This window comes from Mustela nigripes, chromosome 12, assembly GCF_022355385.1.
Source record: "Mustela nigripes isolate SB6536 chromosome 12, MUSNIG.SB6536, whole genome shotgun sequence".
In the NCBI taxonomy this organism is placed as follows: Eukaryota; Metazoa; Chordata; class Mammalia; order Carnivora; family Mustelidae; genus Mustela; species Mustela nigripes.
In genome coordinates this window covers 62,512,113-62,525,736 of record NC_081568.1, presented here as the reverse complement: position 1 = coordinate 62,525,736, position 13,624 = coordinate 62,512,113, and positions in this window count along the sequence as shown.

Genomic DNA, 13,624 nt, shown 5'->3' with positions numbered 1-13,624 from the left:
GTGCCACATCAGAGGTTTACCGGGAGCAAAGCAGTGTTGTCCCATCAGTGATCAGAGCAGTGCAGAGGATGGGAAGGGCTGCAGGAGCACTGACCCACGCACGTGAAGAAACGGGAAGCAGGGCCCTGGCAGTGGGGATGGACAGGGGTTGGCCACTGGGAGGAGCCCTTGCCAGGAAAGGTAACCGATGAGGTGGCAAGAAGAGGGAACGAGGGGACACAGGGTGACTCTGAGACGACAGGTGGGGACCCCAGATGCACCACATTAAGTCAAGCATCAGAACGGAGGAAGCGGGACTCGGTCGAGGAAGAGAGGATGAGCAGGCGTGTTTAGAATCAGCCAGCACCTGCAGAAAGGGGACCATATTCCTCTGTTCCAGGATGCGTGGTCTCTCACACGGCAATATTTCTGAAATTGGAAAGCGTTTTACGCGTGACGTGTCCAGAAAGCCATGTGTCACCGTTTTGTTGGCAGCGTTTTCTCTTTCTTGGAGAAACGTTGTTTTCACACAGCCCATGGTGTCTTAGATTTTCTGGGGTGGAATGATGGCTGGCAAGATGGCTCGGTGTGGCCTGGGGTCTAGAATACCCATCTGTGCTTCCCTCTGCTTTGTGGCACTTCTAGAACCCAAAGTGCAAGTGTCCTATCTTCCTGCGACTCTGTGTGCTGATCGCTAAGGTGGAGCCACCAGCCAGGGCTTTGCCCTGAGTGCAGCAAGCTGTCCTGGGCGCGTTGCTTAAGCTCGGGAAGTTTGGAGTTAAAGTGACACTAGGATGAAACCGTTTTCCAGGCAGTCCTCCCTCTGCCAAGTGTATGCATTGTCTTGCCTGTGAAAAAGCCACCAAACAATCCAAATGTCCATCACTAGTGAATGAATTTTTTTAAGTGTATATCCCTGAAATGAAATAGTGTTTGGTCATAGAAAGGAAAGAAGCACAGCCCTTGTGCTACACCACAGATGAACCTTGCAAACACGCCAAGGGAAAGAAACCAGACACAACGAACCACATATCGGGTACTTCCATTCATTGGAGGGATCCAGAATGCGCAAAGAGAGAGAAACAGGAGATTAGTAATATAGAAAGAAGATTAATAGATTAGTACTTGACAGGGGATGGACAGTTTGGTGGGTGATAGCTAAGGGGTACAGGGTTTCTTTCTGAGGTGATGAAAATGTTCTCAAATTGACAATGTAATATATAAAATAAGATATATAAAATGCAATAAGTGGTGAATTGTATACTCCAAAGGTGAATTGTATCTCAATAAACTGTTTTATAAAAAGCTACTCTGCTTCTGTTTTGGAATACTTCCCTTTCTCTCCAGCTGGCAGGAAAGTCCTATAAAATTCTAGATGTTTACTTGAGCTATGGACTTGGGACATAGGAGAGGAAGTCCCTAGACAACGTGGATCTGAAGGTCTCTGTGCAGAGTCTGGGGGAGGGAGTGAAGAGAGGAGGCCTTCCAGGAGGAGGGGACCTTTCTCTCTGGCTCTTGCCCTCCCAGCCTCCCCAGGCCACAATTCCTACCCCCTTAGGGCATTGTGTGTGGGGCAATGGAGGGGAAATCACAGAATGCTGCAAAGGGCGGAGAAATGTTTTTGCAACCCTTCTGCTTCAGAAGGTCTGTCCGGGGGCAGGGCACTCTGGCCATACTGAGGCACGGGTGAAGTTGCCGCTGCCTATCCGGGTTTGAATTCTGGATCTCCCATCTTCTGAGTGACCTTGCAAAACTTACTCAACCTCTCTGTGCCTCAGCCTTCCCATCTGTAGGAAGGGAATAGGGATCTTGTCTGAAGAGGTGTTTATGAACAAGACCAAGACTGGGACAAGAAGGAGCAAAATTTAAGAAGGTATTCACGTGGGGGGGGGGGCGCCGGGGTAGCTCTGTCGGTTAAGCGTTTGCCTTCGGCTCAGGTCATGATCCCAGGGTCCTGGGATCAAGCCCCATGTTGGCAGGCGGGGGTGGGGGGGTGGTCCCTGCTCAGTGGGGAGCCTGCTTCCCCCCTGCCTGCTCTTCCCCTGCTTCTTGTAATCACTCTTCACTCTCGTTCTCTCTGTGTCAAATGAATAAATAAAATCTCTTAAAAAAATAAAAAAGGCACTCGCTCTCACTGTGTACGCAGTGAGGGCTTCTTAGATTTGCTGCCCTAGGCCCCTCACTGGCCCACCCTAGCCTCCGACATGTTTCTGGAGACTGGAGAAGAGCTTTGCCCAGTGCTTGGCAAACAGTGAGATGTCAGCAAAGGTTGGTCCACATAGCAATTGTCATGAAGGAAATCTCTTAAAACTCTTGAGAGTTGGACTTTGTTTCCATTGCGGTATCTTCCGAGCTACTCCATGATCCCAAAGCGTTGTCCGAAAATCAGGTCCAGGTGGCCTAGTTTACCATGATTGCGGCTCTACTCTGTACTCCCTACTCCGTGGCGCAGGGGGTGGGGGGGTGTAGCGGCAGGAAGGATGGGGGATGGGCAGGGAAGTGCAACCCCCTCAAAGGTGACTCTGCCCACCTGCTTTCTTCTTACCTCCCCACACCCATCCTCTCTTCTGTAACGTAGCCCAGCCATGCCCTCCCTCCACCACTCCCTCCTGTAGGGATATACTGTTTTCTGAGATATTTACACATTTGAGACTTCTTAAATGGGGGAAAAATGGCCAAACCGGAGCCAAAATGCCTTGGGGAGAGAAGCAAACATTCCAGCAATTAACAGCCTGGGAATCACAGCTTTGCTGGCAGTCCACATCCCGCGCAAGCCTGAGATCTGGGGGCTGCCTTTGCTTGCCACTGCAGAGAACACAGAGGGAAATCATTCTGGTTCTTTCCCCCCTCCCCTCCCCTCTTCCTTCCCCCTTCCTTCCTCCTGTCTCAACATAATTTTCATGTTTCATGGATTTGTGCATTCTTTCTTTTTCCATTCTTTCTTTCTTTTTCTTTTATTCTTTTTTTAAGATTTTATTTCTTTGAGAGAGAGAGCATGAACAGGACGAGGGGCAGAGGGAGCAGCAGACTCCCCGCTGACCGAGGAGCCCAACGTGGGGCTTGATCCCAGGACCCCGGAATCATGACCTGAGTTGAGGGAGACGCTTAATCAACTGAGCCACCCAGTCACCCTCTTTAATTCTTTTTCACTCAGCACATTCCTTGCATTATTTCATGTAACTCTCCTAGTCATCTTTCAAGATGGACGCTATCCCCACTTTACAGGTGAAGCAACTGAGGTTTAGAGATGAATAATATGCAATTCGTGATCTCAGGAGATCCAAACAGTCACAGGGGAGGTGACCACACCAATAGTCTTGTATAGACATAAGGGAAAGAATGACATTTCCCCAGTGTGTCCATTCAGGGCCTGGTTGGCATCCCTATTTTATGGATTGGAAAACAGAGCCCCACAAAATTTGAAGAAATTTATCTTTGGTCACTGAGTAGGTTAGAGGTGTGATTGGAGTAGAACCAGAGTCTGGGGAGGTTTCCTGACATTGAAAGAGGCCAGAATGGTATCTTCTCTGCTGGGAGCACTGACTGGACTTTGGACACTGTTGTCATGGCTACTCCAAGCGTCCAAGAGGAGTAATGCACCCCCTTACTCCTGGTGGCCGTGGACCACGAGAACACAGAACAGCTGTCTGTGTACTGCTCTGCCTGCCCGTACCTGCCCCCCTCTGCTGGGAATGACACCTCCATCTTCACTCGGGAAATTTCCTTCCCCTAGGCTCTGTCCTTCAGCTTTGGGAGAAGGTAACGCCTCTCCTGGCTCAAGGGATGGGTAGTAGGACCAAGTGTGGCCAAACACAGCACCCTATTTCTTGACCCCCTCCTTGGCCCAGGGATGGGCATGCAGCCTGCCAGAACCAATTTTGTGACCTTTCCAAGGCCAAGGTGTGGCTTCTCACCCCCACAAATGGAAAGGAGCTGTGATGGGAGTTATTGGGGAGAGCGGACTGCAGGCTGATGTTGCCATATGAACCTGGGGCCAAGAAATTCCATTACTTCACTGCCTCCGCCTTTGAAACACAAGCAGTCCTGACACGTGCACCCAGACTAGGTACACATGGCTGTGATGGGTCTCAGACCCTGGGGGGACAGAGCAGAGGGTGTGGTTGCTTAGAGAAGGAAGGAGTGGAGAGCTCCAGATGGGAAGATCTGAGGTGGACCTTGAAGGCAGAAGGATTGTGTCATGTCTGGGGTCAGAGTTATCATAAAAAGCTAATCCCTTTCCCACAGTGTGGCTGCTGTGGGGCTTTTCCACCTCACCTCACCCTTCTCCCTCCCCTCCAGACTCCCTCAGTGAAGACTCATTGTACAAGCCTCGCCTGATTCTCTTACCATCTCAACCCGGACCTTTTCCAGGGCCGGACCTTATCCATTCAGCACAGGAGACATGGTGCTCTAAAAACATCATGTACCCACAAAGTGTTTTCCTTTTAAGGTAGTGTCTATACAAGGGAATATTATTCAGCCAAGAGAAAGAAGGAAATTTGCCAGTTGTGACAATGGCAATGGACCCGAAAGGTATTAAGCTAAGAGAAATAAGACAGACAGACAAAGATAAACACTGTGTGATGCCATATGAGAAATATTTTTTTTTTAAAAAGTGCCAACTTCATTGAAACAGAAAATAGAATGGTAGTTGCCAAGAGCTAGAAGGCAATGGGGAGATGGAGATCAAAAGGAAGGTACAAGCTTTCAGTAGAAGAAGAGTAAGTTCCGAGGACCTAATGTACAGCATGGTGACTATTGTTGACAGGATGGTATTACAGGCTTGAACGTTGCTGAGAGTAGATCTCAAATGTTCTCAACACACACACACACACACACACACACACACACACACACAGCCGCATAAAGTTCCTGTGTGAGGTGATGGGTGGGTCATCTTTCTTGATTTTGGTAAGCGTTTCACAATGTACATGTATTACAAATCATGTTGTACACTTGAAATATACACAATTATATCTGTTAATTATTCCTCAAGAAGTTCAGAGGGAAATTTTTCCTTTTACTGTATTTTGAAATATGAAAAAATGATATGATAATAATATATAATTATGAATCCATTGTAAATATTTTGATTTTTTTCTTACCAGTGTACCCACATAATTGTAAAGTTTTCTAATATATATAAGAGTTTTAATGGGGAAGTGGCTCTGAGAGGTGAGAGCGCCTAGGACCTGTGAGAGTCACAATGTGATTCTGTCCATTTCCCTCAAGGAAACGTTTCTGGTGTCCCAGACTGCGCTAGACATTTCCACCCCTCCTTGGGCATTTAGCATTGATTTTTATAAAGTCAAATTATTAAATGTTTCCATTTGTTCTTATAATCTCTCGTCCTTGCTCCCACCAGCGCCCATACTCCGTGAGAGTAGGGATCGTGAGTCTCTCGTATACTGATGCAGTTGAATGAGTGAATGAATTTTGTCCTGAAAAATGCCTAAGCTGCTTCTGCAGCTTTTCATCCTGTGAGCTCCGAGTCATCTCTATGGCCTCGGCCTGGGGGACGGCAGCTTTCAGTCTTGGCACCTTCGGTAAGAACTAACTGGTTAGGAAAGTCAGCTGCAGGTGGTTCTCTGTGGAAAGAGACCCCCTGTTGGTTGCGATTCTATTTCTTTCATTCTATCTTCATATTATTGAGGCATATGGGATTAGGGCATAACTTCAGGCAGATTTCTCTACATTTCGGAATAGCATTTGTGTGGGGTTCCCCCTCCCTTACTTATTGAAACTGACACCTTCAAGGTTTATCTCCTAGAATTTTGCTTAACCCCAGAGTTATTTTTCTTGATGTTCATTTGTGAAGTCCTTGTAACTGGGTTGATTTGTTCATCTGCTCACTTATGTATTTAATAAATATTTATTAGCACCTATCCTGTGGGTGCAGTAGACTTGACTCAAATGGAGGGTACTGACTGGAAAAGAGCAAGGTCTTTACCAATGTCCTTCTCTCCCAGCTCTCTTCCTCTGGCTGCCCGCAGAGAATTTCTGCTGACAGCCTCTTCCCTATAGCATCTGTGTCCTCATGTCATTCTCTCCCTTTCCTCTTGAGCTGCTCTGAAAACTCAAAAATCTTCTCCCTCCGTTAAGCAGAATAATTCACTTCTCTCCGGCTCCTGCTTCGTCTAACAGGATTCATTTCACTTCTCTCCAGCTTCATTTAACAGGATCCACTCCCTTCCCTTTTTGTCTTTTCATTCTCCTTTGGAAGAATGGGCGAATATAAATAGAAAACAAAATTCTGTTACATGGGTATTTGTAGTTCTGGGACTCCATTTTAATATTTTCTTTACAGATTTTTGTTTTCGAAGAGAAATGCTACAGGAAAGAAAAATTTCTGTGACTTTATTTGCATACATCCTGGGATTCTAAAGCCAAAGGATGAGTGATTATCAAAGGAAAAAGGGGTCCCCCCCTTTCAAGAGGTTTTGGACCTTGGATTTGGGAGGGTGTTGGTGCGGAAGAGAATAGCCATGACAATAAAGAGAATGGAGAGCTTTGCTTGACTGGACTGTTCAGTGTCTCCTTCAGGAAAGGCATGATCCAGCCACTCTAATAATGGAAACTTGCATCTTACATTTCTGCCTCCTCAGAATGGTTTCATTCTCACAGGCTCAGGGTTGCAAGTTGCCTGATAGCAATTTCTCAGGTCCTGTTCTTCCATGAGCGCATCTAGTAGTGAAGAAAACTGCCTCACTAATTAACATGAGCCAGTAACCAAAAGGTGCACCATGTTGGCTCTGACTGGCCTGAATTAAGTTATATGTCCCTCCTTGAAGCTATCACTATGGTCAGACTCAAGCCAGTAAAGTCTTAACCTTGGAGCCATGGGTGGAGTCAATCTCACCTAAACTTCAACAGCCAGGAAATTTAGGTATACCTGGGAAAGGGGATTGGAGACTAGAGAAGTATCCAACCTACAGGTAACCATGGAATGTATGTTTTGGGAATGTGTTCCACATGGAGGGAAGGATATGGCCAAAGTCACAGAGGTGGGAAAACAGAAATCCTGGGGGTGAAGGAGGTTTTGGATACTTACCTTCCTTCCCTATCCCCCGAGTTTTCAGCTTAGTCCCTTTGGTACCCCAAGCCCTCATCCCTCCATCCAGCAGTTCTACCGACTTGTCTTTGTCCCTTACTCCTTCACATCCCCTTTTCCCTCTGCCTAAATGCCATGGCCAATCACGATGACCTTTCCTTTACAATATCCTCAACCTCCTCGCCCTGAGATCTGCGGTTCGCCCCCAGGTTGTTCCACCTTGGAGATGACCTAGAAGGGGGGGGGGGGGAAAGAATGGGAAAAAAAAAATCCAAATCTGCCTGAATATCATCACGTGGCTGACTTCCTAATAAGGGCATTTGATGGCTCCATGAGTGTATCTGTTTCCCCTCGCTGCTAGAATCAATTACCATGAACTTAGTGGCTCAAAACCATTTCAGTTTGTTCTCTTACGGTTACAGAAGTATGAGACCAGTCTCACTGGCCTAAAAGTCAAAAGGTCAGCAGGACCAGTTCCTTCTAGAGGGCCTGAGGGGAGAATCTGTTTCCTGGCTTTCCTGGTTCTAGGGCCCGTCCGTGTTCCTCAGCTGCCAGTCTCTCACTTCACCTAAAAAGAGTGCATCACTGGGGGCTCGGTTTCTTGCTGTGGCAGGTTTTCTCTGCTCACTGATTCCTCCTGCTCGGATCATCTCATGTCTCAAGACCCTTCCCTTCAGCAAATCTACAAAGCCCTTTTGTCATACCAGGTAACGCTCACAGGTTTTGGAGATTAGAATGTGAACGTCTCTAGGGGGTGGGGGGGAAAGTCTTTGTCACGCTACCTCAAGGACCCCCAAATTACTGATATTCCCAGGGATCGGGAAGTCGCCTTCTAGTTTATGTGTTGGCTGGGAAGGGATAAGCCCTGGCCAGCCCCCGGATGGGGTCTGTATGGCAGCTGCTGGGCCCCAGACAGGCTGGAGGTAAAGCTCACGCAGCCCAGCACGGAGGGGAAATTGGGGAAATCTTATGTTGGCGTGCAGCGTTAGTCCGGATAAGCAAGTTTACACTGATGGCATTCACAGTCACTCGAATCTCAGAGACTCAATAAAACAAAGACCTGTTTTATGTTCTTTCCAAGTCCAGTGGGCTCCAGGCATCTTTCTTGGGAGAATGATCTCCAGCTCAGCAGCTGACCTTGTGGCTGTTCTAACAAGTTCCCCTCCCCCGTCTGCCATGTTCCAAGAAGATGGAGACTGGGAAAGGACTTTCCAGTCTCTTGGCCCAGAAGGGATACTGTCACCACCCTTCCCATTTCACTGGAAAGGTCTGGTCATAGGACCCCGGCCAACAGCAGGGGATTGAGGAGAGCAGGGAGCTGAGCTTGGTGAGGGAAGCAGAATCTGACATCCGTGAGCACCCAGGGTAGCCCCACGCAGGCCAAGGGTGCAGAGCAGCTGACAGTGACCCATGGAGGGGGAACATGGGAAAGAAGCAGAGACATCATGAGAGCATTCGATGAGCAGGACTCTTCCACTGGTCCCCCTTCATTCCCCAGACGACCCATTGTTTTGACATTTGTCAGGAGCTCCAAACACAGACCCAGGAGAGGGAAAGAGGATTTTCCTTTATCTTCAGATTTCACAGTTCTAATTACACTCCTACCTTCCTCTGCCAGGGGCATGAGCACAAATCAGAATTATCTAAAGGACTCGAAAAGGAATTTAGCCTTCAGACTCTAAATGTGTAGTGTTCTTGGATTCCCACTTCAACAAGGCAGAGATGATTAAGAAAATGAATTTTGCTTTATGTCAGAGAGTTCAGAACAAGTGAATTCACAAAGAGAGCTCTTGGTAAAATCTCCAGGTTTGGAATGAGACAGATATAGGGTAGAGAATTCTAGCTCTTGCCCTGTCCCTGTGTAATCTCTATATAAGGAGCTTTTCCCCATCTAGAATATGAGATGATAACACATTCCCTGGAGGGTGGTGGAGGTTGGATGCCTCGGACATACATACCAGGCCCCTGTCTGCGCTGTGTAGGGTGCGTGCTGTCTTTCCTTCCTCTGTTAAAAGTTCTCAGCCTACAAGGGTTGTATTGGTGGTAGACCAGATGCATGGGAAGGACACAACAGAACTTGGAGGAATCATATATTGCAGGATTAACTGAGATTTTTCTTGACCTTGTGTTTCCTCAGTAGCCCTGGTTCCCACTCATCCACACAGCTCAAGTGGGCACACTGAGATCATCACTTCTGAGAAGGAAGGCCAAGCAGAAGTCTTTGAGCCTCAAAAGTTGAGGCCTTATAAAGAATGTACAACAATTCTAGAAAATACCATCAATGCAAAAGAATACAATGGAGATACAGAAGAACTAGGTCCCCACCAGCAAAGTCAGACCAAGATTCTCCTGGATGTGGGAGGAAGAGCTGGGACAGAAGAGAGGAGAGGTGAGAATTCAGTGGGTCCTATACAAGGCTTGCTGTGGATTCCTTCCAGAGGGAGAAAGAAGATGGAATCCCCAGATCTGGTAGCAGTGGGCGCCATGACGGATTTTCCAGGTAGAGCTCTGGGAGGTGACCACCCCCAGAGCATGGAAGCTATATGGCATGACTGGAAAGAAGGTCTCTCAAGGGTGCCTGAGAATAGCTCAAAAGTGTGTAAAAGGCTTTCCACCACAAGCGGTGGGAGATGGTTCTTGCAGTCTGCTACCTCACAACCTCGTTCAACTCCCTGGTAGCTGTCCTAGTTCTATAGTAGATCAGAACTGCAAGGAGACACTTCTTTTCCCCAGCGGCCATGCAGGGTACAAAAGAAGGCCTTTCGGGAAGGAGGTATTCAGTGGTGAGGAGGGCTGAGAATGGGTCTGCTTCTTCCAGGACAGCTGGGAGATTTACAGTTTCTGGTCCCCCCACTTCGGGGCCAAATGGTCAGTGCATAACCAGGGGTGCGTTTCCCACTGAGTGAGTCCTAAGATGGTCTGTATTTCTCCTGGCTGCATTGTCCCGGGATGTGAGACACCTACCTCTGTTCTCGGGTCTTTCTAGAGATTCTGTGCAACTTTACGCCTTCTGATGAATCCTACTCTAGGTGGATTCTGTCCTCGGCAGCTGGGACACTGGCTTAGACTATGACTAAGCAGGAGCACACATGATCAACAACGGAGGCAAGGACGTCCCAGGGAGTACCTGTTTAGGCCAAGGTCAATGGTGAGGACCAGAGCACTTCATTGCTGCACTGTTCAATCTCTCCACTTGGACTTGACTTCAGGGCAAGCAATGGGCACTGCATGAACTGCGAGCCTCGTTCCATCACTGAGAAGACTGGTAACTCCAAGAAGACAGTAAATAGTTCCATCGTATTATAGGCAGCCTTGTCTACCTCATGCTCCCATCAGCGGTCTGAGATTCATACCCAACAAGGATGGTCAACTTCACAAAGAACAGCCCAAGTAAAGTTTCCTAAATCTCCACCTCACATCCGTACAGTGGCTTCTATCGAAAAAGGAAAAGAAGAGAAGAAGAGACGAAGGGAAGGAAAGGGAGGGGGAAGAGGAGAGGAGAGGAGAGGGGAGGGGAGGAGAAGGGAAAAAGAAAGGAAAAGAGAAAGGAAGGGAAGGGAAGGGAAAGGAAAACAACACTGTGCATTGCTGGGAGGAATGTACAATGGTACAGCTGCTATGGGCCACAGTATAATCATTCCTCCAACAATTAAAGATGGGACTACCATACACTCCAACAACTCCACGTCGGAGTATGTGCCCCAAAGAATTAAAAGCAGGCTCTTAAGAAGATATTCATACACTCATATTCACAGCAGCATTATTCACAGCGGCCAAAAGGTCAAAGCAACCCAAGCATCCAGCGACAGATGAGTAGGTAAAGAAAATGTGGCATACGCATAAGGAAACAGAATATTACTTGGCATCTATAAAAAGTGACATTCTAACACCTGCTATAGCTTGGATGAACCTAGAGGCCATTATGCTGAGTGAAACAAGCCGGTCAGGAAAAGGCAAATGTTGCATGATTGTACTTAGATGAGGTGGAGTGGTCACACTCGCAGAGACAAAAAGCAGAATGGTGACTGCAGCGGGGGGGGGGGGCAATGGGAACTTGGGGTTTAGTGGGCACATAGTTTCCATTTTACAAGATGGAAAGTTCTGGAACAGGTACACAGCAGTGGGAATACACTTAACACCACTGAACTCCACACTTAGAAATGGTTAAGATGGTAAATTTTACATTATATGTGTTTCACCACAGTTAAAATTTTAAAAAAAGAAAAAAAGATGTCTAAACTGTTCATCAAAGGCAGCTGGCTAGAATCCCAGAGAGGGAGCACTGACCAGGGCCTCAGAGGTCACCCTTATTCCCAGAGGGAAAAATCTGAGGCCCAGAGAAGGGAGGGGACAGACACCATACTTCAGGTCTGTGCTCCTTGTACTCCCCACCTCCTGCCCCGGCTGTGTGACAGACACACAGGTGACAGACATGTTGTCCCCACACTGGGATGCTCTGTCCTGCCTTGCCAGGCTCTGCTCAGGCCCCCGGCTGCCGGGTAATTGGCGATGACTCACAGACCAGGCTGGAATTGGAAGCAACAGGCCCAGATACTAATGAGATCTTCTCACTCCTGAAAGAATGTGCCAGAGCCTTGTTCTTAAGATGGCCACCAGAGAGCAAGCGACAAGGTGCAAATGAAACAGCACCCTCTCCCGAGCTCTGCCTGGGAGCCAGATCCTTTATGCCCACTGTCACCTCTGATCCCACCCCCAGCCTGGGAAACAGATGTTACTATTACGTCATCCCAGAAGTATGGGGCGATTTATCCAAAGCCTTACGGTGGCCACAGGGATGGGGCGGGGACTCTGCTGGCCCGGAGCGGCTCCCTGAGACCCACGAGGTACCTGATACATGTTGGCTGAACTAACACAGCAGTTTCAGTCATGCAGGGCTTGAGACAAATATTGCCTTGTCTTCACCCTCCTACCAGGTAGTCGAGTTCAGGGACAATTGTAGTAAGTACAGCACCTTTACGGAAGTCATTGATTTTATTTTTGACAGAATAGTTTGTCTACAGATATCAGTTCAGGGGCTTCCTCTTTCCAAGTCATTCCTCTGGGGATCATTTCCAGGGAAGCACCTGCTGTGGGAAAATTTGTGGAATTCTTTTGTATGGAATTGTTTGCTGAGAATGCATAGACTGGACTGATGATCTTCCTCAAAAAGAAGTACAGAGTATTAGAGTCAGCATATTGTTAGAGATTGTTGTATCTGTTCCTCTTCCCAGCGAAGACCAAGAAAGGTTAAGAGGCCTCCAAATTATGGCAGAAGTGAGATAGAACCCAGGCCTCCAACCATCCACTCTGCTGAATGGCCTTGGCCTTGGGTGTAGAAGACACTGGAAAAAATCTCTTTGGTGGGTAAAGTCATCTCCTTCTTGGGCTCCAAACTGAGGTCTTCTGGGTCTGCCAGGGAGCACACTCAAATCTCTTAGACCCAAAGCCACAGGCATCTGACATGAGCCATGAAAAAGGGATCATTACTCCCATTTTGCAGGTGAGACAATAGCCTCTTAGAGGTCACTGCCCCCCAGCCCTTGCCCAGGACACCAGTAGGTGGGTGACTTTAATATTTTTCCAGGGCTGCTACAGCAAAGTACCATAGACCTGGTGGCTTAAAACAACAGGAACATATTTTATTTACGGTTCTGCTATCTACAGGTCCAAAATCAAGGTATAATAAGGTTGTTTCCTACTGAGGCTTGCAACAGAAAATCTATTCCAGACCTCTCTCTCCTTGGCTTATAGATGACTGTCTTCCCTCTGTACATATCTTTGAGTCCAATTTTCCCCTTTTGTAAAGGTAGCAGACTTGTTGAAATAGGGTCCAGCCTAATGACCCCATTTTAACTGAAATAACTCCTAAAAAACACTGTGTCCAAATACAGTTCCATTCTAAAGTACTGGAGGTTAAAACTTCAATATATGAATTTGAGAAGAACACAATTCAACCCATACCAATGAAAGAGCTGAGATTGGAGACCGGGTATGTGAACTGTGAAATTCCGGCTTCTCCCTCCACCGCCTATGGCCTCCGTGGCAAAGTCAAAGCCCGTTGCTGATCTCCCGTGACCGTTCCACCCATGAGTCATGAGCAGAACCTGACCGCTCTTCCAGAAGCACAGAAAATGCAATCATCCCAAGGGATGACGTTCCATCTTTTGCTACAGCTTCTCCAAATTCTCGCCATCGAGTCATAGAGAAAGCCATAGGAAGAGAAGCTCAGGTAGTTCTGAAAAAAGGTGAAAACATCCTAAATCTTTCTGGTGGTCCAAGACAGGAAAAGCTAGAAAAGCTATTTGCACCAAACAAATCGACAGAGATCAAGAGGTTCGAGAATCCCAGACCCTGATGATGCTGTGGGGAAACAGGGACCCTCACAGTAAGGGGTGTAAAATGGTCCACACTGCAGGGAGTGAACTTGGGCTCTCCCTATCCAAGACACAAGTACATGCTCCCAACGTACCCAGAACTGCCCCTCGAAGTATTTACCATCACTTTCTGCAAAACAAAGTGGGTACCGAGTTCTGCATTTCAGTGCTGGGCTATTACTAAGTGCCCATTACTAGGAGATGGTTTAAATAAGCTGTG